Genomic DNA, 27,980 nt, shown 5'->3' on the forward strand with positions numbered 1-27,980 from the left:
AGGGCAGTGGGAGAGAGTGAAGGCGTGAGGGAGAGGGGCGGGCGGGGACGTGAGGTTGGGGGGTGAAGGGGGGACTTGGGGGCAGAAGGGGAAGGGGAACCGGAGGCACCTGGGCCAGGGGTACTGGGGGGAAATGAGAGGGTTGGGGGCGTGACAGGAAAGGTCTTAGACAAAGTGGGGGGCACAGGAAATCTGGTGAGAGAAGGGGACAGTGGGTGTGAAATGGATTAAAAGGCAGGAAGGAGGAAGGAAATGTTAAGAGCGAAATGAAGGGTTGGGGGAATGGAGGGGACGTGAAGTAAAGGGACAGAGGACACAAGGGACAAGAGAGGCGAGAACCCGGCAGCAGGGAGGGAATTCAGGGGAATGAGTGGTCAGGAGGTGAAGGATGAGGGGCACCGGCCGCAAGAGGTCTGGACATCTCTTCACAGGAGGGGGCAGAAGAAAATGACTAGATGGGGAGAAGAGTTCAGGCACCGAAAGGAAGGAATGAGGGTACTTAGTGGAGAAAGTAAAGGATTTCTGGATATGAGATAGGAAAAGGGGAAGCAGAATATACCGTAGAGTGGTTGAGCAGAAAAGGTGGGAAACGGAGGGGAAATGGAAAGCAGTAGGAGCACAGGACTTTCTCCAGGAACTGGGAGTCTGGTTACCATTTTCCCTCTAATTCCTTTGGATCAAGTGCAGGATCAAGAGCAAAAAGTGACTAATGATGGAGTGTCTGTGGAGCATTAAATTGTTCTGTGAGTTTTAAGGGGTGTTAGAGAACCAGTGACTTTGGGGATGGTGTGATCAGGAAAAAAAATTGTTCACCCTTTCACTACCATCTCCTGAGACGCAACACTTGTCAACTTTTTAACTTCTTGGGCTTGTATGTGTAACAGCTTCTCAGCTGGAAACTGATCTTACATTCCGCATGCTTCTCTGTATATTTTGCTTCGGTTTTAATTATTACTTGATAAATGAATCACAACATGCAAAATACCTCCCCAATTACCTTTGATGCAGTTTTTTCCTGATCTTGGCTGGGAGCTATCTTTCCTTCTTTTGTAGTGGGAGACTTTGTGTTCAGGTACCAAGATCTTTTACCATAAACTGAAGAGCAAATCAAAGCTGGTTTTAAGATGCCTGTACAAGTGACCTTAACATCATTTCCCTTGTTTAATAGCTGCACTTAATTAACGCCTTTAAGAATCTTAGCTTTTGGTTGTCTGGGTGATGTTCGTGGATTGTTATAGTAACTAACTTAAGCATCTTCCAAATGGTTCTTACCAGCATATTCCACCATGAACTTCTGGGATACCAGGGGCCAGTGCTGTGGTAATAAGTGTATTTGAATATTTGTATGTTTTAAGAATAATGTATTTAAAAAGAGAATGGTGATACAATGTTCTTCAAATCAAGTACTAGGAAAGGCTGTGGCTTGTTGGCCTCTTTCATATGAATCGAGTGGTCCGAAACTTCCCTGGTGTCAAAATATCTGGGCTTAGGGAAGTTTGAGTTGCAAGTTCTTGGCAGTCATTCTTGAGTGGGACTTTTTCTTTTCTGAGGAAGCAGATTTTAAATGTCACATCTCAAGTATATTCCTAAGAGATTTGGTGGGAGCTGTTACAGCAACTAAAGGGCGTTCATTTTTGATGTAACTAAAGGGAGTTAATTTTTGATGCTGGTACTACTTTCAAAATCCCAAATAACTCGTTTTCATTGTTGAATGCATCCTGCAATCCAGATGGTAAAGGACAATTTCTAACAAGTTGAGTGGGTAGCCTTTTGTTCAGTCTGTGTGTGACCCTCCCAGAAACATTCTGTGTTGAAAGTAAGTGAATCTCTTTGATGCTCTTTCTGCTAAGTTCCTTGGATGACTGTAATTCATTTATAATAGTTTTATTAGTTTTCTCTTTTTTTGCCTTAATTTTTTCCCCTTACATGGGTGTCTGTTTCCTTTTACAATAGTAGCTTTTAACAATTACTTTCATCCTAAAGGATTAAATCTTTCTTGCTTAGATTTTTTTTTAATAATTGAAATTTGGTTCTGTGGAGAGTTGCAGTGTCCTAAAACTGTCTTGAACAGGAGGTAGATGTTAAATGGGGTGAATCTCATGTGTGATCTTGGTCTTTATATGTTCTTTGGGGTGGATGTGGTAAAAAGAGGCTCTCAACTGTGTCTTCAGTTGGCATGGAGGAGGGGAAATCCATACCTCTTATTTAGCCTCAGTGCCCTGACAGGAAGTGGTGTCACACGACCTTCAAACAGCAGAATTTATATACCTGAAACCTAAAGCTTTGTAGTTGAAATTAAGCTAGGAAAATAAGGTGAATGTCGACCACCATTTTAGTGAAAAGTTCCACACACTCTTCACTGACTACAACCGTAGAATCAGAGTGTCTGCATCTCTAACAGCAGTGTTCACCCTCTGAAACCTTCATCCCTGTCCCCTGTGATCTGAAATTGTTCAGGTAAGAGGATGGTTCATCTCCTCCTAATCGTAACTATTTCTTGAGGTCCCTAGGTGGTTTAAGTTCCTGGGCTTTTCTGACTGAGTTTTGACATGGTCTGCCTCAGCATAGCTGACAAAACTTGATAAGGTCTACTTCACAGGAAAGGTCCATTTCTTAATGTCTGGGGTTTGTGTGTATGTTTTGGTAGATAAGTATGTGCGGCTGTTTCTTCCCACGAAGACACATTTTAAGTCTTAATTTTGCTTTGTCAAAGTTTAAGTAGTTTTAAAAAAAGGGCCTTTGCTGTCTAGATGCTGTTTCTCTAGCTGCTCTGCCATCATGGAAGGAAGGAGACAATTAGTCACTTGGATTACAGATACAGTTGTCTCACAGATACTTTTTTTTTTTTTACTTCTCTAAGGTTCTGCCATTTTCTCAGATACCTCAGTTTCCCTCATTTCCTTTCTGCTTTTTCAGTTGGCTTATTGGGAATCTTCCAGAATATCAGTCAGATAATATTTATTAACAATTGAATAGGGATATTTTATTCATTTGAAATTATAGCCCAGTGCCTAGGACCAACTAGCCTTCCAGTTCAAGTGTTTGAGAACTAAGAAGAGGTTTTTGATCGGCTCCCCCAAACCCCTTACACAGTCATAATTAACATTCAATTAAATGTCTGCAAAATGGAACATGAAGACAACAAGCAAAAGGCAATTATAGGAAATATAATACAGCTAGCTATGTATTGTGAGTCCAGTGGGATATGGGTTCATTTTAATTTTGATTCGAAGGCATGCTGACTTCTTAGAAGGACCTGAACTGAGCCTGGCCATGTCCTCTAACAGGACCGTCTTCTTCCCTTTACTGTCTGCCCCTCTGCCCCACCCCCTCCTTCCTGTTAGGGTATTTCCTGAGTGGTTTCATTATTTTTGTGTAGTCACAGTTTGACAGCAGAAAACTTTATCCTTCTGTCCCAGTTTTATAAATGAGAAAACTAAGGTTGATAGCGTCAAGATCACACAGCTGGTTGTAGCAGAGTCTCTAGTGAAACCCCAAATCCAAGTCTGTATCACTTCTCAAACCTGAGCTGCTGCTCTTTCTGATCACTCTGATCAGCTCCCTAAATTCAAGTCACCACCTCTTCCAGGGAAAAATTCGTTTTTGCACGTATGCTTTTATGTAAGGGAAAGTTAAGATGTTCCCGTTTTGATTAGCCAGATCTGTTCAGGGAAATAGTAAATGCTAATACAATGCCTCTGAGTCCTATAGGAATTCATACTTGGATAGCGCAGCATATTCTAGCTCTCCTTTGCCCTTTCTTTCAATGTCTGTAGTTTCAGGGTAGATCAAAGTGCATGCAGCCTGTCATTAAAATTCCTTCCATGTGCAAAACAACTAAGGAAATTATATTAATATCAGTATGCTGGTAATTGTTGCAGCCTAGTCTCATGAGAGCACTTTTAGATGTTTTATTCTATAACATTGCATTTTTTTTCTTGGATTCACTTTCCTTAAAATCAGGGTTGGCAACCTAAGGCCCACAGGCCAGATGTGGCCTGCAGTCTGTTTTTTGTGCGGTCCACAGCGAAGAACGGTTTCTAACATTTTTAAAGGGTTAAAAAAAAAATAAAACAATACAAAGAACAATATACAACAGAGACCCTATGTGTCCCACAAAACTGAAAAATATTTACTAACTGTTCTTTTATAGAAAAAGTTTGCTAACCCCAGTTTAAAATTAAAACTGTTCTTGGTTGGTAGAAATACAAAGCTTTTATCAAGACTTACTGACTGCAAAACAAACTTTGTCATATTTACATTTTTATCCAAGTTGTTAGCAACATTTGGCTGAGCGTGATCCAGACACATAGAGCAAGTTGCTTTTAATTTTCATAGTTGTTTCCCTTGGTTGCAGCTTTTCAAACAAAAATGTGCAAGAAACATGCAACTTTGTATTGAACATTTTGTACATCAAACCTTATTTTAATGTCATTGTGTTCTTCCACAGCTGTCAGTAGGCTTCCCATCTAAGTAATAGCTTTTAGAAAAAGTAAAATTTAAAACTTGATGGTAAAGAGTTCAGCTGTTGTCCTAAGTGTTCTAGTGAATGAGAAAAGCCATTCAAATTAAAGATGAGTGTGGGGAGACTGAGTCTTGGATACAGATACAGACAAGTCTTAAGAATAAGTGCACTTTAACAAAGAACTTCACCAGCTGTTCTTCATGGCAGCAAGTCAGCAAGGAGGTTCTCTCGGCAACAGCACCACGATTGTTTGGATCCACTGAGAAAAGCTAGAGGGAAGTAGGTTTGGATGCTGTGTTCGAGGGAAATAAGTATAGTTTTTGAGGACAAGGAAAAATTTAGCAGTTGGTTTTTGAAATGAATCCAATAACCAAATCTGAAAAGAACCGCAGAACCAGAAGTGGAAGACCAAGAAGCTGCTGGCATGGTGCGAAGCTGGCTCTGGATTAGGTCTGCTTGCCCTGCACACGCAGCCGGTCTGGGGACCAGCTCTCTTGCGTGTGTTAGATTTGCTACTTGGGGAAGTCTCGTGGGGAAGAGTTCTCATAGCAGGATTGAGAAGAGGGTTGGAGCAGGGATGAGGAAGTGGGTGTTAGCTGGTGAGTAATGTGGAATATAACATAATACAGAGCTTCTGAAATGTAAGCAGCAGATGAAGTAGACTGTTTCATGTTTGGAGTTAAGGAGGTAGCATGGTGAATTAAGAAGAGCAGTGGGTCTGGGGTCAGATCTGGGGTCATGTTCTGGCATCTGCCATTCCTAGTTTTCTGGCCTTTAGTGAGTCAATTGTCTTTCTATAGTTCTTTCATCTATGATAGAGTGTAATAATACTGTACCAACTTTACAGGGTTGCTATTGCATTCCCCAGGGCAGGAATCAAGTCTTACTCACCTTTTAAATCTCCAAAGCCTGTATTAAATAACTAACCAACTGGATGAATGAGTGGCTGGCTGGATGAATTGTGAAAGCACGCTATGGAGCTGTAAAACATTGCTTGAATTATAGTTTTTGTTATCTTTCATAATATTATAGATGGATGATGTCTGAGATTAAAAGTGCTTCATTTGACTTCTTAACGCAAGAGTGTTATTTCCCCCAATATAAAATGCTGTAGATCTTTCTTTCTATAATCAATCTTAAAGGGATGTTTAGACGGTGAAAGATATTTCACTTATCTTTCAGCCTCCATAATAAGCTGTTTAACACCCGCTTCCAACACCCCCCAAATACCAAAGAGAAAATGAATGAAATCAGTGGGTTTGCTTTAGAAGAGCCATTTCAGCTTTGTCTCTGCCCATTAGCTTCAAACAATGCAACAGATGCCTGTTAACAGTTTCATGCCCAGTTTTAATTAGCAGATGGAGCTGTGTTTGTGTCAGTGTTCTGCCCAGCACTTGTTTGAGGGAAGGGTAGTGAGTGGTTTGGAACTGACATTTGAGTTGAATAAGGCCATATTCTATTTTTAAAAAGATGAATATAAACATTTATTACATCGAAATGCTTGTATATCTCACTGGAACTGCATAGTGTCTAGAGTAAAACTAATGTTTTACAATCATGTTTTCTGCTCTTAATACCATTTAAAAATTACAAAATGGAGAAATGACCATTTTATGGCTTAAACGAAGGTCCTACTATATAGTCTTGAAACAATCATGAAGTGGCTTCCTCCGAAGATCATTTCAATATTTTGGCATATTTGAAGAATATACCAAGTCGGGATGAAATAGGCTTCAGCATGAAGACCAATACTGAGGGATTGGTAGTGGCCGCCTGGAACGCTCTGTTGTGCAGAGTTCTGTGGTGTCTGAGCTCTGCAAGACTGAGGGCTGTGATGTATTTCTGCTGTCTGCCATGACAATGGAGGGAGAGAGTGGGTGGCATTATCCTTCACATTTGCTATTTCCTAAAATGAATAGATAGCTATTTGCTATCCAACATGTTATAGCTAAATTTCAGTATTAAAAATATTATCCATGAATGATTATTGGGTATTATTGTATCTGGAGATGTGTCCTTTTCCTATGTTCAGTTTTGTGTCTGTGGATTTTTCTTATTTTGAGTTGAAATAAGGAATCTTAAAGGAAGTAGTGCATGATGGTCTTTAGAGGAAGAAATACCTCTGCTTTTTTTTTTTAGTTACTGAGTTATTCATGACTTCCTTGGGAAGCCACATCAAGCAGTGGAAACAGTTTGAAACAGTTCTCGGCAGCAGCCCTGTTACTGGGCTGTGCTGAAGTATGTTTTCTTTCTGTCTTACCTGAAGCATTCAGTATCAGTTTAATTAGGCATTTCGGTATTTACCTGTTGCTGAACCTTTGAACATTTTCCAAGGAGCTCTCATCTTCCTCAGCCCAGACTTCTAATTTTTGGCTTCCAGGAGAAAGTGCTAAAGCTCTCTGCATGTCCCCACGTTCATCAGATTTAGGTTTGTTAGCATAGGAGAGGCTGGATGACAGTGCTACTTGCAGTCCTGTGATAGCCTTGTAGGATTTCAAAGCACTTTGCAAAAGTGGGTTATGTATGGAATCCCAGCCCATCATGTTACCAACCAACCACAAAACTGTTAAGCAATGTGTAGTGTTGCTCAGCTTTCTGCGGGCAGAGCTGGGGCTGACGTGACTTCCCCACAACACATTATAATTTTACATATTTTGGCAAAGAACTTGGCAGTCATTATTTTAATAACTTACAGATTTTTTTCCTAATGTATGAAGTAGAAGGACAATCTCTAAAATACACGGTCAAGTTTTGACATGGAATACAGGGTGATCTATTAGAAGTTGAATTATAAGAATTTGTTCCTTATGACTCTATGCGATATTTATCTGGAATAGGCATTGCAAAATGTTCTAATCTCATACAAATACACAAAGCCCACTACAAAGAAAAAGTTTGCATTATGAGATGTCAGTGACTAACCCCACTGTAATTTGTTTGTTGCTTGTGAATTTGGATGGAGCAGCTGTTTATGGTTTTCAACAAGTAATTTTTTACTTTTTCTCTTCTAAAGTTATCTGAATAAAATCTGGACTAATGTATTGAGAATTATTATGAGAACTATTCCATTTTTGGAATGATTTGGGCCACTTTGTCATTCCACTCTCCACTGACACCTCACCCCTACCAGGGTTTGGGGAGAGGGAGTTGGATTGGGAAGAGGACAAGAATGAAAACAACATTCTATGCTCCTCCTCTCTTAGTTTCTTTGGCTACTTCTTCAATCTCTTCTGCTTTTGTTAGCAGTTGGAGTAAACTATTGAGTAAGGAGTTAGAAAGTTCTGCCTGAGATAGTGTGAGAAGTAATGCTGACTTTCGACTACATCGCTCTCTTACACTGTTTAGAACTGGATAATAAAAAATTGGTGCTTGTCTCTGTCCCAGCCAGTAATGAACAATGACAGACTGAGGAGGGTATGGTTCACAAACAATGTCAGTGCGTTTCCTGTTTTTCCTAAGTATTATTGTTTTGAAAATTTCCAGTCTTATATAGCATGAAAAATTGATGGGACAAGCAAAATAATTTCTTTCACTTCCATTATAATTAAATTTTAAAACACACATACATAATATCAGAGGTGTGCCTCTATCTTGGCCCTCCAGCCGTCAATTTTGATAAATACCATTACATGTTAAATTTATGTTGTGATTTCATTATATGATTTACCTCTTCTTTGTTGTTCAAATCATCTAATCATTGCAAAACATATAGTACTCTGAAAAACAATTGGTGTGTGTTTCCAATCAGTCCCTCCCCGGAACGTTTAGATTAGGATGTTGTCTTATTGTGAAAGGCAAGTGCAGGCTTCCCTGGTCTTCCCAGTCTCTTCTGGCTGCAGTGTTCTGTGAGTCTGTGAAACCAAGTAGTGTCTGTAAAGAAAAAAGGGTTTGTCCTCTTAGTTCTTTCGTTAATGATTGTGGGTGATAGTGTTTTGATGGCATGGAGACAGGAGGCAGACGTAGTGACATTAGTTAATTCAAGCAAAGGCTGTGTCGATCTTGTAAACCTTCTTTCATTAGTACAAAGAAATCGCTTCATGAATGTAAATCCTGCCCTTAAAAATGCCTTAGTTTGAACAATAAAGCTAACTGTTACCAGAGAAATAGATACTTGAAAGTTGTAAAATATTTCTTTGAGAAGAGGTGTATGAAGTATTTTCAGATCAGTTCATTTTCTTCACATAAAATGCGGTGAGGTAGGTGAAAAGTAATCTAGATAATAGGAGCCTTTTGCTGCTTAGGTATGCTGGTGCTAAATTTCCATTTGACAGATGAGGTACTTGAGGCCTAGAGGCCTGGAGATTGCTCTGTGTCACACAGAGCCAGGCTGTGAGCATTCGTTTTCTGATTTCAAGCCTCCTTGCTCTTAAATCTCGTCTGCCTTTTCAGTTCTCTTGCTATGAAAAGACACTGATGTTATAGCAAACAGTCTGAACGTAGTCAGCTTTCTGTGGGAGAAAATTCAGGGATTGAGTTAGGAAATGTAGGGTCCCAGCACATCTCTGCCATTGATGAGCCATTTGATTTTAGCCAAGTCTTTTAGCATCTCATGGCCTTTGTTTTCTTATCAGTAGAAAGGAGAGGCTGGGGTAGGGTGAGTTTGCTTATGAAGTTCAGGGTGGGAGAAACTGCAGAGATCTGTTAGTCAGACACTAAGGCATTTTCATTTTCACTGAATTCACCCATTCAGTCAACAATGTTGTTCAGTCCACAACATTTTGAGAGGGGAAAGAGTAACAAGTATCTAGGCAATTTAACACAGTAGATGGAAAGGGCTACAAAGGGATAGATAGAAGATGTTAGGAAAGCATAGAGAAGTAGAGGGAAGCTTCTGGGAGGAAAATGACACCTGAGCTAAAATCAGAGAAGTTAGCTGGGAAGAATGGGAGAGTATGAGGAGGCAGGCTCCCCCCTGCAGGTGTGACAGACAGACAGCACAGCCCTCTAGAGAAACTCGCGGTATCCTGTTTAGCTGAAGACTGAAATGAAGTCAGGCATATGACAGGTAAAGATGAAGGGCAATTAGAGAGCAGGTTGTGAAGGGCTTTTAAACCTGTTCAAGAGTCTGGACTTTAACCTGAGAGCAGTGGGAAGTCACTGAGGATTTTATGCAGAGAGACCAATTAGATGAGCAGACGGTATCAGTTCCCCCTCACCTTCACTTGGACCTTTTAGTTTATAAAATACTTTTACCTACATCACAGTTTAAGCTCCCCAATAATCATATCCATGGGTAGAGATTACTATCTTCCTGTTCTAGACAGGGAAGCTAAGGTTCTGTGGGGGTAATTGACTTGATCGATCAAGACCTGAGCCTGGGATTTCAGTTGCAGACCACACTCAGTCCGCGACAACCCGCTCCTTTCAGAATGGGTCCTGGTGTTTTCCGTGGTCTCAGTGTTTTGGCACTTAGCCCACAGAAGCGGACCCTTCCAGTGGTCTCTAAGAACTGTGTAAAATGACCAGCAAACTCTTAAAAGTGTGTTGAGTAGAATGATGAAATCCACCTCTCCCTGGACAAGCCCCAGTAACAGTTAGTGCAGACATGCATCACATTGCCTGCTGGCCATGACCTTGCAGTTTTGGGTTGTCTCCTGGCCTCTAACCCAGTCCTGTAAGAAGCGGTCAAATATGCACACAGCAGAATGGGGGCAGGAGGGGACAGAGTTTAATTATGAGCCCAACTCTTTTGTGAAAAGGAAACAAATTATGTGGGAAGTCTCAGCGCTGCCTCTGCATGGGGCTGTGGGTTAGGCTCAGATGTCGTTGGCCCTGGAGAGACTGTGACATGCTAGGAACAGCTACATTGTGAGCTTCCTTCCTTTGACACATTAAGTTTAAACTTCATGCTAGCCCATCCTTTCTTTTTATTTCCGAGTGAAGTTTTCTACCCTGGGTATTGTTGTCAATCCCTATCTGGCAGTTTTCCTCAGAATCACAGTGATATTACAGACTAGACTGACACCTGGTTTGTTTGCCAGCCCTGAGTCCAGAATGCTGCTGTGAACCAGGAAGCAGACAGGCCCAAGCAACTAAACTTGATGAAACAAAGCCCATTTGCCTCCTAGGGAAGCCCCTGGAGTCCTCACTTAGCCTTTGCATTCTTGATTTGTATAGTGGTCATTGGTTCCTCTGAGCCCATGAAAGATCTGGAGCAGGGCTGAGGGCCTCCTAGAGGCAGGGCCATCAGTATTCAAGAGGACAAGTGGCAGGGTGGTTCTGTGACAGTGGCATTCATTATATGACTTTGGGCAAATCAATAGTAAACTCCCTGGGCTTCCATTTCTTCATAAGCAGAAAGGGGAATTTGGTCTAGATACACTCTAGTCCCTTCCAAAACTCTGATCCTAAATGATAACCAAAGGATTTGCTGTCAACATGGAAAAAGTAGACATATGAACTCAAAATAACATGGTATGAATAAAAGAACTTGGGCTGCTGCTCAAGTTTGAATCCTGATTCTATTAATTCCTATTTGAGAACCTTTGTTTAACCATTTTCTTTATTGATGAAGGATGGCAACTCCCTTGCATGATTTTCATTTCATTTTGAGAATGAAATACATTATTGTGTGTATATCTCTGGCACATGGGGGACACACACAGAAAAGTGTGTGTTTGTGAATGTGTGTGAGTGCACGCAGTCCGAATTCACTGAGGGTAGGTCCAGACAGCTAGCCTAGGTAATCCTCCTGGGTTTCACTGTTATTACACCTGCTTTTAATGATAAAAACTAACATTTATTGAATGCTTTTTACATTAGTCAACATTTTTCATGGATTGACTCATTTAAATCTCAGAACAACCTCTTAGGTGCATTATGTTGTTATTCCCATTTTCCAAGTGGGGTGATTGAGGCACAAAATGGATGAATAACTTCTCAAGGTCACACAACTAGTTAAGGGGTAAAACCAGTCCAGTTCTGAATCCAGGCAAGTCTGGTTCCAGAGTCTTTTTTGAACCACAATGCCTTACTATGCCAAGAGTGATTCAGAAATATATTTTCTAAAAAAAGATCAGTTATCTTCAAGGAGGTGATATGGTACCAGGTGAATGTAGCATCACCCCTTTACCAGCCGGGTTATGTCACCAAGTCCTTTAACTTCCTGGGTCTAAGTTTCTTCTGTCGAGGATTGTTGCAAGGTGGTTTAATGGTAGTACTGCAGTAAAACATTTAGCACAGGGTCAAGCATGCAGTCGAGCTCAGAAAATAGTGGGGGGTTTTGTTTTTTCCACGTAATTTAAGAAGCACTTATATTAGAATAAATTCCATAAAAATTATGAGTGGGAACATTTTGGTTACTTAATGGGGTGTGCTTCAGTTTTCTAGAAAATTAGCTCTTAAAAGTCATGGACCACACGCAGTTTACAAAGCTAGAATTAGAAATGTTTTCCTTTAAACTTATTCCCAGAGTGAAGGTGATTATCACTGGCCTCAGCTGGCATTCAGGAGGTGTCCAAGAGCAGCCGTTGACCTTGGGTACAGCATAGCAGTGTAATGGCAGCAGCAAGTTCTTTGCAGCCTTCTGGCTGCTGCACATTCTCAGGGTATCTTTAATTCTTCTTTTGGGTGAAAACAAAACAAAAAACTGTGTGTAGTGCCCCGTCTAGGAGGGACAAATGTTTCACTTTAAATATTCCAGCTCAATGTCTTGTTAGGGCCCTGAATTTTAAGTGCAGCGAGTTTCTGAGTGAAGTCTCCTGAATTTTAATGAGTTTGTTTGCATACATGAATTTGAACAATACATTAAATCTTGAAACACCATAGCTGATTTTAATGAGTAAGTTATCAACTTGAAAATTAGTCAATAGGTTCTTCTTTACCTAATACTCAAGACGATGATACTTTAATCCCAGAAAAGTAATTAATAACATTTTTACAATATTGATACATGCTATTAATTTCTTTTTAATCATTAAACTGTCTCATCAAGAGAATTAGGGAAATAAATGTGTCAGTATGAGCATAAAAGTTGATATTTCCCCCTTTTAGCACTTTTGCCTTGTGGTGTAATGAATGATTACATGAACCTGGAGGGCGTAGAGCCAAAATTGGGTTTCGTTTTGCACAGTACTTGTTTTGGGCAGGAAGGTGAGATGAGACGCTGTTCCCCAGCTTAAAGTGTTTTTAAACATTAGAAATATATACACAAGGATGGTACAACAGGTGGCATGGACCAGGTCATCAAGAGCCTCAAGGACCAGTGTAGATTTTTGCTCTGACTATAATTGAAGAGACATATGTGGGGAAGTAACACATTTCATTTACAATTTTTAAAAGATCCAGTGGTTTTAAGAGTTTATTTTGGGATATTCTGGTACTGAAAAACCATGCTATGGAACTCTCTGGTCCAGTCCATTCCCTAAGTTACGCTGCATCCAGAAAAGTATCTTCCTGTGTTCAGATGGCCAGAGTCTTAAATTCAAATGAAGTATAAAGATTGTGATGGTGGGTTCAGTTAATGCTGCAAACAATGAAATGTGTCAAAATGGTGGAAAGAGCAGAAGTTTTCAGGACATCGCATCTTGACTGTGGCCTTCTCGAGGACAGGAACCATGCCGATCTTGACTGTGGCCTTCTTGAGGACAGGAACCATGCCGTTTCAGAGCTCATTTGTCTGGTGCTCAGGCACACAGTATTTGTGGGATAAATTAACTAACACCATACATTTTCTTCTGAGGAATGGCTCTTGGGCTCTTGCAATAGTGGTAACTCATTCATTAGCACATACATAAGCTTCAAAGGATATGTAATTATCACCTGTTATTGTTTATGGTCTTTTTCTAGATGTGAGAACCATAAAATCAACCTGTTTCTCTTTTACCCAGTTTTCATCTGTACTAAATGCCTGCTAACTTCATTTATGCCCACGCATAAATACACAGTCTCTGGTGCATGGAAGGCCCTCAGTAAATGTTTGTTGAGTGAATGTACAGTTGACAGCTGATAGCAATCTCAAGTCCAACTGTTGATGTCACTCAAATGTCAGCAAATGACTCCCCTCTTCCACTGTTTTCCAGAAAAGACCGCGTGACCCCCTAACAAGAGCGTCCTTAGCAATCCTTTTTGTACCATGTCCGCATATTTTCACCTTCCCTCCTCCCTTTTGCCTTCTAGAGCAAGTGCTGACCGATTGGTTGATGTAATACCCACCCACTCTCCTGGGAAGGGCTCTGGCAGTCATAGTTCTCCTCTCTTATATCATCTGTCTTCTCTTTCTCTGCTGGCCCTTTCTTCTCTGCTTTCAGTCCTGTTGAAATCATTCTCACCGTAAAACCCCTTAATTCACTGATTCTTTTAAGTCACCCATTTCCCATCTCCTTTCCTTTGTTGTTTAACTCCTTGAAAATCTTGTCACCAGCACTTTCCAATGTCTCCTCACTCATTAACCCCTTAAAATCCTGCTCAGCCTGCTTCAGTACTGTGCCCAGCTCATCCTGTCTTAATTGAACAGGCCCGTGGCCTTTTCTCAGCCCTTGTCCCACTTGGTCTCTCAGTTAGCATTTGGCGCAGTTTATTACTTGCTCTTTGAAACCCATTCCTCCACCAGCTTCCAGGAATTGTCTGCTTTAATTTGCTTCCTACTCTCCTAACTGGGCCTTCTGTTGCCATTGGTAGTCTCATTTTGCCTTTCAATTGAAGTCATTTTCCAAGTGTCTGCTCTCTATTTTTTCTTTTTGGAAATTAGGCTCTTTAATACAATTTGTAATCACACCCATCTGTGTGATTACTACTTTACTATCCATCTTTCCTGCCAGACTCCATGAGTGCAGGTAGCAGATTCTTCATCATGTCCCTAGCACCTAATACAGTGTCTGGCACGAAAAAAGGGTTCAGAAATCCCCAGATGATGGAGGTAAACTTGCCCCCTTCCAAGCCTTCCATAGATGACTCCCCAACTTTCCATCTCATACCCCCAGTCTTTCCCAGATTCCTGCACTGCATATCCCAGTCCACATGGAATTCATTTCCTCTTATCTAGTACCCTTTTATAAATATTCATGTATCTGTTAACACTACCATCAGTTTTTTTTTTTCAAAATCTAGAAGTCATCTTTGATTCTTTCCTTTTCCTCAAATCCTACAGATAATTTGTTGCCAAGTCTTTCCCATTCTTTCTTCTACCCGCCTAATAGAGGCCCTCAATACCTCCCCAGGATTTTGCAGTATCCCCTGGGGGGCCTGAGCATTTCCAAGCTCACTTGGGCAGCACCCCCTACTCCCAGTTCCGTCCTACACAGTTTGATCAAATTAGTTGTAGAGTATAGGTCTGCTTGTGTACCACATTAATCCCTCCCCTTCCCCTTAAAAGTTTATTTCATTTTGCCTAGTTGAATATAACTTCTTCAGTGTATCATTCCGAACTCCTTACAGTATGGCTCCAGCTGTATTTCCTTTTGTTCCTGCAGGAGTCCTAGACTCTAACCCAGGTTCTCCTGAAGAGGTGTGCGTGGTGGACCATGGCCAGGTTTCCACCTGACCAGTGTATGGTTACTAACTGCCCTTTCATGAGAAGGAATGCTCTGTTTTTAAGTTTCTGAGATGATATGCTTCCTATATTTTGGGAATTAAAATGTTCTTTTGCTTATAAAATGATGGTGATAATAGATTGTCACTATTTATCTCACTATCATTTGCAAAAAAGAAAATTGTAACAGAATTCTTGCTGTTTTGTTTCTCTGGGGAAGAAGAGGCTATTTCTAGCCTGTATTCTCCCCACACAAATTTTATGGAATACACAGTTCCTAGCTGAGTACATTCTTTCTTTCAACTTCTTTCATACTCTCCACCACCATCACCTTTGGGATTTTTTTCTGGAAATTTTACTAATTCATGAAATTAAAAAGCCTAGGAATGACTGCTTCACCCAGAATGGGTGGTTCCATGAACATCCCTCGTGTCTGCCTGTCGACACCCTACCCTTCCTGATGCTCCACAGGTGGTACCTGTTTTATGACGCCATGCCAGAGCCTTCTCCCTGCCCCACCCCTGCGGAGGATGCTTCTCTTTCCTCAGTGGTACTATGTACCCTGTAGTTCTTTGGACTGTTGCATGGCATTTCCCACATTATTCCAGTATGAAAAGCAGAAGCAACTTCCTTCTCTGCTTCCCCAGCTCCCCACTCCCATGATAACTGTCTTTAGGACAGAGATTGGTCTTAACCTTTGTGTTCTCTGCATTGCCACACTGCATACTTGTCACATATTTGGTGCTCAAGAAAAGGGTCATTGAACTGAAATTTTAGCAGGATATTGATGAAGTGACTAAAGTAAGGCTCTCATCTTTGGGGGATGGAATCTTTTAAAGGTATTAGTTTGGAATTATGTTTCTGATGATTCTGAAGTCAGAATTACTGTTGCTTACTAAAACATATTAAGAATGTTTGCCCACTTATCTTTTGAAGATTAGATAATTTTAAACCACAACTGTGGTGTCTCAATGTGGGATTAGGTCTGCTGTGGCTGAGGTGGTTAAATTGAGAAATTACACATTTCATTGACATTATTCTATGAAACCTTTTTTGGAACATTGATTTTGATGTCTGATTAAGTTTTGACAGAGGAGGCCCTGAAAATCTTTCTCCCAGGTCATAAACTACAATTTCTCTGCCTCTCTTCTTCTCTAGAGCTATCAGCACACTGTGACCAGATCTAGATAATGAGGCTTTCTCTGTGTCAATGAGAAAGCCATCTTTGAACTTTTTACAGGCCTGTCACTTTCATTCTTCTTAAAAAAATTTTTTTTAATGACTTTGGTGTTTTCTTTCTGCTTTATCTAATTCTACCTTCTCCACCAAAATCTTTTGTTACTGAGTTTGACCCGCGCAAAAGCAAACCTGGATAGGAGATAGGGTAGTATGTCAGTAGGCCTCCCAGTATGCGCCTGAGGCAACATTCAACGCCAAGTGCCTCCTGCCTTTGGGTTCCGTTCTTCTGTAATGGAGCCATTTTTCAACTCTTTTTCCACTGAAACATTGAGATCTTTTGGACCTGGGGAAATGGTAGGCTTTCTGGCACAGAAGGAGAACGAAGAGTGTGCCACTGCCTCTCCACTCTTGTCTTTTCTACTGAAAAAGTGGTGGGAGGGCAATGTGTAAGGTTGGCAGTGGTAACCGCAACAGCTGTGGGCGGTGATCAAGGGGCCAGTTCCTGGCCTTTTTTTAAACTGCAGGCTGGTTTTGTGTTATGAGTGACTGGTATGTAAATAAAAGATGAGAAATTGAATTGTCTCTTGAAGCAAATGAAAGCTTAACATCAGACCGCAGGCATTTTCTAGCAGCATATTGACACTATGTGGGGTGGTTCTAATTAGCCTTGCAGGGCCAGGCCTTATCTCAGCCTCAGAAGAGTTCTTTTGCCAAAAGATACCACTACACTATGACCAACTAGAGCCCTTGCAATACCAAAAGATAAAAGCAGGAATAGAGTTTGGGGGAGGATTCTGTGGTTAAGATGGGTGTCTTATCTGCAAAAGCCTGAATAAAAGTGAATGATCAACGCTGCTATCATTGACTTAAGTGTTTTGCATTAAAATCTCTTTTGGCTTTTCTGGACTAACTTTTCCTTTTTGACAAGGGAACAAATAATAGAATATCCTTTGTAGATCAGAAGTATAGAAATTACTGAGATTATGGGGAAATGTTTCACAGATGTTCCTGAAATTACAGCCAAGTTGAATGAATTTATGTGGTGGGAGGTTGGGAGATCATTGGCCCCCTTACTGGGATATTAAACTTGTGCTGTACTCCAGGCTATATACACTCAACTATCTTTCTGATCGACAGGCTAATTTAACTATTGTATCTTAATAATGAGGACCATTTGAACAGAGAACAAAATGTAACAAACACTTTAAGAATTTTTTAAAATGTGTTTTGAATAGTTTGAAAGTTTCTTTCATAAAGCTTCTTGATACTATACATAGCAAATAATTCCTTTAAATACATCTTATTAAAAGTAAAAGTGAGTGTGATAGAGTTCAAAATTAACCTCCAGTAGATTTTTTTGCCCAGCATATTTTCACTAGTAGTGCCATAGACTGACTGCCGTGTACATCTCATGTGTATCTGGTCTGAAGGTGGATGCCCTACCTGATCGCTCGGCAGCATCTGGAGCCCAGGCTTCCTTGCAGAATGCATGGTGGGCCTGCCTTCTGAGTTTGTGTAGAAACATCCTCGGTGCATAACAAACAGAGCATGCAGAAGCAGTTCACAGCAAAAAGCAAACAGTCACAAAAGCTTGATACCCAGGTTGTTGGATAAGTCACTGTGTTTATCATTTTTAAACATTTGAGGTTGTGAGATAAAGTTTTTAAGGCAGGGATTTCACCAGTGTATTTCTGTTTCAGTTCATGTTCAGCTGTGACTCATAGTTATTCTAATCTAACCCCATTTTACTTGGAAACTTTTTGTATTAGAAAATGTCACTTTCAACTAGGAGAGGGGAAATTCTGGTTACATATCAGAAGAGTCAAGATATTGCAGTGATAATTTGGCATGACTTTTGACTCAAGGAAAAAAGAATCCTTACAAAGAAAGGTGTGGTGAAGTACAGAGTGATTCTTATAAGTAGGTAGGGTAAAGGAAATGTCACCTTTGAGCTTTACTGTGAGAAGAAAGGGGTGTGGGGATCAGGGATATTATTATACAATGTTCATGCATGGTGGGCAGATAGCCTCTGGACCTACCCACATGTTTCCCTCTTCACTAAAACAGCTCTAGTGAATTGCCTCATGATTGGTATATGAATAGAAAGACACTAGAACTCCTAAACTTGATCTTGAAAGGCTCATCCTCATGTATAATCATTCACAGATGTCTGTATGTGATTATATATTCCCATAGTGAGGGAATGGTAAATGTAAACGAGAACCATGATACAAATTTTGCCTTGCTGGCTTGCACATTTTCGGAATATAACTAAAAGCACATGCCGCTAACAGTAGTTAACTGTGAAGTTTGTGTTAGGTTTTGTAAGACTTTGGCAGAAACCTAAAGCGTGTTTTAGTGTCTGAGTCTTCCCTCTCCTCCCTTCTTCCCTCCCTTCTTTTTCTCCTCTCACTCCCCTTGGAATCAAAAGGAAGTTCTCTAAGTTCTAACTAATCTTTTTTAGGACTAGGGACAATTTCAACCTGTACACAGATTAAGTTAATTTTCATTTTTTCCTTCCTAGACAGTACCTGTAATTGTAACTAAATTATACTAGATAATTGCTTTCTGATTTCTTTCTTCAAATAAAATCCCATGAGGATAAATGTCTTCTAGGCATTATTTTACTGCCCCAAACAGGTGGATAAGTATGAAGGTGAGATGTTACAAGGGAGGCAGAGGTTAGATGAGGGAGCAGTCATAATATGACTTAGGTTAGTGGTGCTTATTAGTAAAATATGGTCCTCCAAATAGTGCCAAATGCCCAGAAAAACTATTGTACTGCCTAAAGAATTTCTTGTTCATTTAATCACTCAACTTATGCTTAAAACTATAATGGGTGCCTTTTAAATTTAGTAGTCTGTGTGCTTATGACTACAGATGATGTAGCTTTCATTTGAAAAATAACGCTAACAGCTTAAGTTGTAAATTTAAGTTGTAATATGGACATGAAAAAAACACGAAAGAACAGTGTTCCTCTGGTTAAGAATTCTTACATGAGTTCTTTGCAACTGCTTTTGTTTATGAGTATTGAAACTTAAAATGAACAAGTTCTGTCTTCCCAGTAACTTCTGTGTTTTCTATTTATTCCTCTGTTATTCACTCTCAGGAACAAAAGTGGCTTCTGTCTCTCTACCAACTCTGTAAAACGTAGAAATTTCCAGTGCTTGAAAATTCAAATTGGCTGTTCCTTTCAAGGTATTCTAGTGTGGGAGGTAAAGGGTCTATCTACTGCAGTTATCTCAAGAGCTTGAGTTCAGTTTGAAAAAGAATTCTGTGATGGTGTTGAATTGTTTGGAAATGGTTGTGCTCAGTTTCTAATGCTTTCCAAAGCTTGTGCTGCTGACAGTGGACATGACTAGGGTGGTACCTCCTGCGTCCAGTTTCAGTGGCACTTTCTCTCTTCTGACGTAACCCTTAAGATGCGAGTTTGTGCTTTTGAGAGTTCATGTTTCTGGGTTTTTTTCTCCTAACTTAAAAGCTGCATATAGTAGGTGTTTTGTCTGTTCTTTCTCCTAAGGAGAGAAGAAAAAAAAGTTTTATGTGGAATACATATGTTATTTACATTTATTTTTCTTGTTTGTTAAGGTCTTTAAAATCAGATAGGATATCTAGGGCTCTTATGTCCTCATACCTTCTCATACAGGATCAAGTGTCTGTAGTCTACAGGATTCCCAGCTCCTTGCCCAGACCAAACAAGGAAGATACCTACTCTTGTTTGTGACCAGATACCATGTTTGTCCTAAGCACTAGCTGGGGCCCAGGGAATCTGGAAGTTCAAGACTGAGGTCTGCATAATTCAGTCCCAGGGCCTTCTCCTCTCCTACCCAGCTTAGACTTTTGTCTTCCTCCATCTGGACCTCAGTTTCCTCTTGTGTAAAATGAGGATAGTAGCCGCCGTGCAGGCTTGTCATGAGAATAGTGATAACGTATAGTAAGTACCTAGCACAGTGCCTGGCACTAAGTGGGCTCTTGAGAAGTGATAGCTATTTTTATTAATGATAACCTATCCCATTATAGCTGTCAACATCATTATCTGTTGGTGGGGAGGGATTTTAGGGGATTATATCTTGAGGGATATGATTTAATTCCATAAGACAGGGTTATCTAATCTGATGCTCATTTTGTTTGGCTATAATTTGTCATTCTTTAGTACAATTTATGCTGTAGCCATTCTGGGCAGATTTAAACTGGAGTCCTTGGATTTGCAGTTAATTATTCCCTCATTTAAAAGGTATAGTCCCATTTCATTCATTTAGAATAAGGTCATTTACCAAATGGTGCTGAACTCTTCTGCTTTTTGTGGTGGGCCTTTCTCTCTTTTGCTTCTTGGCCTTAGGCAGATAGATCAGAAAGCATCTCAGGTGATGAAGGAAGCAGAACCTCTGGCAATATCATGCTAAAAAATTGGGCATGTTGCCCAGGCAGTATTTCCATTATTGGAATTATTTTTCTCCTTTAAGTCTCAGGATGTCCTCCACCCCTAACCCCATTCCTTTCTATGTTACGTTACCCACAAAACAGAAAAACACACACACGCACTCTTTTTATGGCTTCTTAAATTTAACAGATATTTTAATGCTTACTGTTTGCAAGGCCCTGAAGTTTTCTTTTTGTTTCTCAAGAGGCTCCCTCATTAAAAGATGAAGTTAGTGTGGCTTTTCTTTATTAGCAGTGGATTTTTTAAAAAAGAAGAAAACAATAGTGTATGACCTTTGGTTGACTTCCAGAATGTTCTTTAGGCCAATGTTATACAGTGTGGGTTGCAACCTGTTATTGGGTCATGCAGTCAGTTTAGTGTGTCCAGAACAACTTTTTTTTTTTCCTTAATGGAGGGGAAGAGAACAGACCAGAACATAACAGAGTAGAAAAGAACGTAGAGTCCATTCATTGCATGTACAATAATAACAAGGGGTAAGGGTCAAGTACTATTTTATGAACCTTTCCTCTCAATTATATAACATATATACACATATGTATGTATGTATAATGTGGTATGATATCAAAAGCATTTCTTAATTGTGGGTCAGAAAAGCTAGAAAGCCGCTGCTGTGGCTGTGTTTGCCACTGAAGACTTAAAAAAAAAATTCTATGGAGGCTGTATTTAATCAGATAAACCACTTTTCCTTCCATAAAAAAAAACCTGGGCCTTTACCTGTGAAGGAGGGCTACGGCTGTAGCTGTGACCTGCTGTGTTTTCTGTTGGGGTCTTTTGGGCAGTGAGCCTGTTGTCTCTCTCCTTTCTTGGTTTTCTGCCTTCTCTTTTCTCAGTGGACCCTGGAAACCGTTCTGATTGTTGGAGCAATGGCAGAAGTTCCCACACAGCAGAGACACCTGCAACATACGGTTTTCTGATTGTTGCCAAAGTTTTAAGAAAACTACAGTTTCTGAAGAAAGTACTGACTCTCTAACCAATATGAAATATCCAGTCTTTTTTTCCCCTTTGGTGGTAGCACTTACTTTGGTCTTCCTAATTCATCGACAGAATTGGTATTTATTTCATTGTGTGTGGAATTCCATCAGCTGTACTGTGCTAGATTCTCTGCCTAAATCTAATTGGAAAGGCAAAACTTAACTGTATGAAACAACAAGAGCAATTACATTTCATCTGTAATATTTATTCTTAATTCTCTAGGAATTTAGGGTGGAGAGTGATCAGAGTCAGCTGGGATATCTGGAGGCAAGAGGAAGTAGAGTTATTGAGTCTTAAACCACTGTCAGGATTCCAGTGGGAAGTATGGAGAATATTCCAGACAGTGGAGGAATCCTGAAAAATGCTTAGGAGTGGGGAATAGCAGAGTGGAGCATGAAGGAGGCATTTCTGAAGGTGTATTCTGAGGAACTGCAAAACGTAGCATTACATATGCTGGGTGAGACCATGTATTTTCAAGTGGGTAATTACAGTGTTTCGTAAGCTAAAAAGTACCCCCCACCCCCATCCTGCAGATGCTTACTGTCTACTTTGGGGAAAGGAAAGATTATAAATAACTAATGAGGTTGCAGTGTGAGGTCTGTGATTGAAGTATTATAAGCAGAAAGCTTGGAATCACCATGTCAGTGGCTACCATTGAGCTATATTGGTACTCCTCTGGCTTAGGGTTTGGCAACACCGCCGACTCAGCAACATACTTCCTTTTTTTGAAGGCCTGGCTCCTGACTTGCCAGCATATGATACTTCTGGTTTACCAGGTCATCCTGTCCTGAAGTTTCCGTTTGACTGTGAAGTTATAAGATAGTAATGGCCAGGGCTCCTTTCCACCTTCAGCTGGGGATTCTGCTGCATTCCTAGACAGGTACCCAAATATGCTGCTTTTCTAGGACTGGGTCATGGTTGGAGATCTGTACAGGTGCTTGCCCTCTGCCCCGGGCTCACAAATTAATGGTGGAAATGTTTTCCTCAAAGCCATTATTGAAAATAATTATTAACATTATTTCACATTTGATTCTCCATTTATATGATTATTCTGTCTGCTTTTTAATTTACCTACTTGATAACGTTTATGGAGGTATCTGTCAGTCAGCTTTCGCTGCCACACAGCCCTAGAATCTCAGTGGCTTAAAAGAGAAACACACATTTCATTCTTAGAGCTACAGGGTAACCGTATCCTTGGTCAGTTCTCCGTCAGATACCCCTTTCTCGTCCCCTGCCTAGGCTCCTCAGTCAGCTGGCTTCAGGCTGGGGTCAGCCAGCCAGAGACACTGGCAGGAGATTAGGAGGAAGGAGAAAGGGAGTAAGCAGGGCATTTCTCCTTCTCCCTTTCTGCCTCGGGTGGCTTCCTCTGCAGAGCCTGTTTCTCCGGGGCTCCAGCTCCCACTGGACAGGGCCACCGTGGCTCCACGCTCTTATTGGATGACTCTAGGCCTTCAGCTCCAGTAACACTACCTCCTCCTGTTGTCTCTCTACCTTAAGGGTGGCAATGGCTTTCTGCTGTTGCTGAACCTTTTACCATCTCCTACTTGGCTCTCAGCTACTTCAAGGCTTGTGTCACCAATTCCCTGTGTTAAATTCCTTCTGTTGTAAGTACTTGAATTGGTTTCTTTTTCCTGATTAGACTCCGACTGATACATTGTTCTAAAAAACAAGTTTTTCTTTTGACTTTTATGCTTTTTTCCCTTATGGTGTATCCTCAGAAGTATATGTAAAACAACCCATCACCCCCACAAAACTTGTCCTAATGAAGCAGAGTGATTTAGTGAAAAGACCTTTGGGTTTAGAGCCTCCATGATACCACAGAATAGTCTAGCAGGTGGTCATATTTTAATTTATTATGAGCATTTGTAGTTATTTCCATCATAGTTTCTCACTGTAAAATCAGATTTGGAAGATGCACCTACAATTAGATAGAGAAAAGTTATATGAAACACTAATCTTTTATGGAAGAAATTGTTGTGTATTTAAAAGGTATCCTCCAAATGGCGAAGAAGTGTATTTGTCCACTGATAATAGCCCAGTTATCTCAAACATTTTTGTTTCTTCCTAGCTTTCCTGTAGAACCAAGGGCATGTTCCCTAGGGCAACATAAACATCACATTTCTGTCTTGCAGGATAACATGGATGTATTTCAGTCATAAGAGCCGCAAGTTGCCTCTTGTCCCTTCTGAATATCCCTTATTTTGGTCCTTGTCCTGGTGAAGAGAGTCACTATAATTCAAAAAAGACTTGGAATGATGGAGTCTTTTCCAGTTCAAAAGATGCCAGGATGATCAGATCTATTTCAGATTAGTCTAGAATAAGAATTCTTTTTGGAATGGCTATACTAAGCTTACTCAGAGGATTCAGAGAGCTAATACCTAATATTCAGGTCCACCCCGTATGGATCCATTCTACTTCTGTGATGTAGAGATGACCTAGAGCTAGGTTCAGCTTTAGGTGCTCTTTTGAAAACTGGTTCCTGCCAAATCCTTTGTAATCTTACTTCATATGTCTAGGGGGGACTCTGAAAGGTGATTCCCCTGTTAGTGCCACTTGAGTCACAGAATTCTCATCGTTAGCATAGTGGGTGGCCCAATGAAGGGAGCTAGGCAGACATGGTAAATATCCCAGCTCTGACACTCCCTAGCTTGTCCTCTTCCACAATTTACTTAATTTTTTTGAGCCTCAGGTTCTTCATTGGTGAAATGAGGGATAATGGTGGCTATTTCCTAGGGTTATACTTGGCACACAGTAGGTACACACAAAAAATAGCTCTTTAATATACAACTGACCCTTGAACATGGTGGGGTTAGGGGCGCCAACCCTCTGCACAGTCAAAAATCCTCATAGACTTTCTGTTTCCCCAAAAACTGAACTACTAATAGCCTACTGTTGAACAGAAGCCTTACCAGTAACATAGTCTTATTAACATGTTTTGTATGTATATACTCTTATTTTCGCAATAAAGTAGGCTAGAGAAAAGAGAATGTTGTTTTCAGTTTGTCGCAAATCTCCAAAAATTTTTCCAATATATTAATTGAAAAAATCCATATGTAAGTGGAACTGCTCATTTCAAACATGTGTTGTTCAAGGGTCAACTGTAATCTCATCATGCTATCAGATAAAGGACTTTGGAGTCAGGGACTCAAGGCTCTACAGCTGAGCTACACAGGTTTACTGAGCCCCCTAGCCTTTACTAATATAACTTAAACCTGATAGAGTTTTTAATATTACCCTTCTTTCTAAATATGATGTTTGCTCATGTTTATTTTCAGCTAGCCATCAAAGTTCTTAGAGCTTAGAGAAAATTTCAAACTTGCCCAAGATTATAGTTTATATACTAGAGTGCTGGGAGGGCATGTGAAGCTGATGGTATAGTGAGTACTTAAAAAAATTTTTTTTAACTGTCTTAAACTTTAAGCCAAATTGGTTTCTAAACAGCAGTGAAAAATTGTCATTACCATCTTTACCATTTGTGGTAGACAAATGCCACTTATTTACCCTCAGCCTTTGGGGAGATAATTACATGCTTCCTTGTGGAAACACCAGAATCAAAGCAGGCAGTTTCACATTTTAGGAAGTCATGTTTTCCAGTGGTCTATCATCTGTTGTTAGTTACTGCTCCTGAAGAGCGACCTTAGAATAATCTCTTTAACCAAAGTCACAAGTGTGGTGTAGGATTTTCACATTACGAGATTTTAGTGACTAGTGAGTCACTGGTAGTAGGCTAGGCGCTCTGTGAGGCTGATAACTTTTCATTTTGTATTCCTCAGTGCCTAGCATAGCATAGTGTCAGGCTCACATCAGACTCAGTACTTCTTGACAAATTAATATTAAAATTTGCCCTTTTATCGGTCAACTTGATTTTTGTTAAGTGTGACTTACCTTCAACTAAACCTCATTGTTTGTCATGTGGTGGAGCACTCTTTAGCCATTTCTTGAAGCGATCTCAGTCAGTTCTCTATCTTGTAATTTGAGTAGTGGATCATACTCACATACCCGCTCAGGAATTGGTTGCAAAGTCTGAAAGGAGCCACGTCTGCCACTTCTGTGCCCTCCATGTCATAATCTCCAAACAGGGACTTCAGCCTTGAGGCCTTGTAAAGGGTTATGCAAAGTAGATTAAATACCAGTTTTTCTGAATGCACAGTTTTTTTTCCGGCTTTCTTCTGTCACTTTTAGAAACCATGCAAAGAACTGCAGTCCAATGGTTGTGATTTCTTCTGTTCCCAAAACAGCCAGTGGCATTTTTCTTCACATTCTTCATTCTGCTGACAGACATTGGGGTTAAAAATACAGTCAGTGAGTACTGGGTTTCTTCTTTGCATCACTGACATGTGCATTTCCTGACCTAATGACTACCCTGTCCACACTGAGAGCACTAACATTGTGACCACCAGATGTGGAAATCGTGCCCCAGGCCTGCCTGAGGACATCCTTGAAATGACAGTGTGTCTGTAAAATGATCATGTGAGTGGACAGTTCTGTTTTTGTTTTTTGTGTTAGTAACTGAGGGTTACAGTTAGGGCATTACCAGTGTACTTTTGGATCAGTAAAAAACTGGGTAAATGAATTTAACATTGTAAAATATCACCTTTTCAATTGCAGATGTAACACTTTCAGTTAGATGGTCATGTCTGTTTTATTTAGTTTTTTTCTGAACTGTTTCTATATGACAATACTCTGGCCCAGTCCATCCCCTCCACACCCAAGAGCCCAGAATTCTCTACCCTCTTACCTCTGAGTGTACTTTAAAAATAATCTGTATACCTGCTGTTGCTTTTTTTCTAAACTGTATTATAATATGGGGCCTCATGAATAGAATGCTGAGTTTAAAATATGCAAAGCAAATTATTCACCAAGGCCACTTTTGCCCTTTGTGTGTGTGGGAATTCACCATGAGCCTCAGCTAAGCAGCTTTTCAAGTCCATTGAGCTTACTTTATTAAAGCTTGCACTGTTGCCCTCTCCTGTTTTACAGCTGATTAGATTAATTGAATATGGTTAATAAATGATGGTACAGCAAACTCAGAATTAGCTGTGTTAATTAGGGACAGAGATAGCATGGGAAATGAAATCTGCAGATAATGCCATTCCTCCTGGGTTTGTTTCTGCAAATGCCACGTCATGTGAAACCAAGCTCACATTTCTTTATCCCTTTCTTTGTCTTCCCACACTGTCCCTCGCAGGTGACAGCAGATAAACTTCAGTTGAAGGAATTAGGGAAAGAGGGACAAATTTGTCTGGTCTATTTGGTAGTTAATGGTTGCAGTCTTCAGTTAAGACTCAGATGGAACACGAGAATTGGTTATTTCATGCAATTTCTAATGCTTTGTTCCCATAAAAACAGCATTATAATCAAAAGTAACATTTGCAAGAGCAGTCCCCAAAAGCTTCTTTAATTCAGAATTTGAGGTATAGTTGTAGTAAGTACTGTTTGATCTACAGTATGTATAATGTTTTCTTCAAAATTGCTTAATGGCATTGACAGTGAATTTTTAATTTTGCTACTTTTATCACATGTAACACCAATACTTTACAAGTTTCTGTATAGTCTTCATAATTAATGCTCAGGGATTACTTTTAATAGCTTCAGAATATTCCTTTGTGGTGAAAAAGGTGCCAAGCCTTGAGAGGCTGCTTAGCATTGGGAAGTAAGGGGTGAGGATGGGGGGGAGATACTGTTTTCAAGTAAGTGTGTCTGTAGCTGCCTAAGAGAAGCCACAGCTCTTGGTCAGTCACTCCTACAGGTTCTGTTCTGGAATACGGGTAATTGTCCCCCAGGAGTGGTGTTCAGGCTAGAGACTTCCAAATGAGTCTTTTGTTTCTTACGAGCCTATCAGTTGGGGCAACTGCCTAATTATGACCTGTTTAAAAAACCTATTTTCTATTTGTAACTTTGAAAAACTTCCCTGAGAAAGACAGGCACTAATAGACATTTAGTGATCTTGAACATGCTTCTCCAGGATTTGGAAAGAACTGTCTCTTTTGAAAAAAACAAGTAAGAGGGAAAATAAAGTGAATAATTCTCCTGTAAGACTGAGGGCCAGTTAGTAGAACCTGGACTGTTAGTTTCCTGCTCTAATACCTGAGATGGGGGTTGGGAGGCCTTGAATGGCATGTTTTACTTTGAAGTTGGTTTTATAAAACAAGCTGATAAAATATAATTTGGAATAAATTTTTGTCAGTTTTTTAAAAGTTATTTTATATGGTACTGGATGATTCTCCAAGCCATGAAATAACAGGATGGCTTTTAAAAAATGGGCTCTTGTCAATATTGTTAGGTTTTCTTCCCCACCCCCTACTCCCTCGCAGACACTGGGAGTGGGGAGAATAATGACTGAATGGGAAGTCTGCTGCAGCATATTTTGACAACCCACTTATTTTATGCTTTGAATATTACTCATTCTTGTGTATTTGAAGTTTAAAGTGGCAATTAGCTGGGGGACAAGAGAG

The 27,980-nt window shown here is 40.2% G+C and overlaps 1 protein-coding gene and 1 long non-coding RNA gene across 2 annotated transcripts in view; one reads left to right on the forward strand and one right to left on the reverse strand.

Annotated features, from left to right (window-relative positions):
- The window catches only part of RAB8B (RAB8B, member RAS oncogene family), a 56,314-nt gene that overhangs the window by 352 nt on the left and 27,982 nt on the right, over positions 1 to 27,980 (forward strand). The gene's annotated exons all lie outside the window — the stretch shown is intronic.
- LOC130679609 (uncharacterized) lies at positions 314 to 27,497 on the reverse strand. The gene is made up of 3 exons (XR_008992623.1): positions 25,411 to 27,497; positions 21,256 to 21,446; positions 314 to 12,016 (listed from the first exon to the last, which is right to left on the reverse strand). It is a non-coding gene; the product is annotated as an uncharacterized LOC130679609 (long non-coding RNA).

Source organism: Manis pentadactyla, chromosome 11, assembly GCF_030020395.1.
Source record: "Manis pentadactyla isolate mManPen7 chromosome 11, mManPen7.hap1, whole genome shotgun sequence".
Classification (NCBI taxonomy): Eukaryota; Metazoa; Chordata; class Mammalia; order Pholidota; family Manidae; genus Manis; species Manis pentadactyla.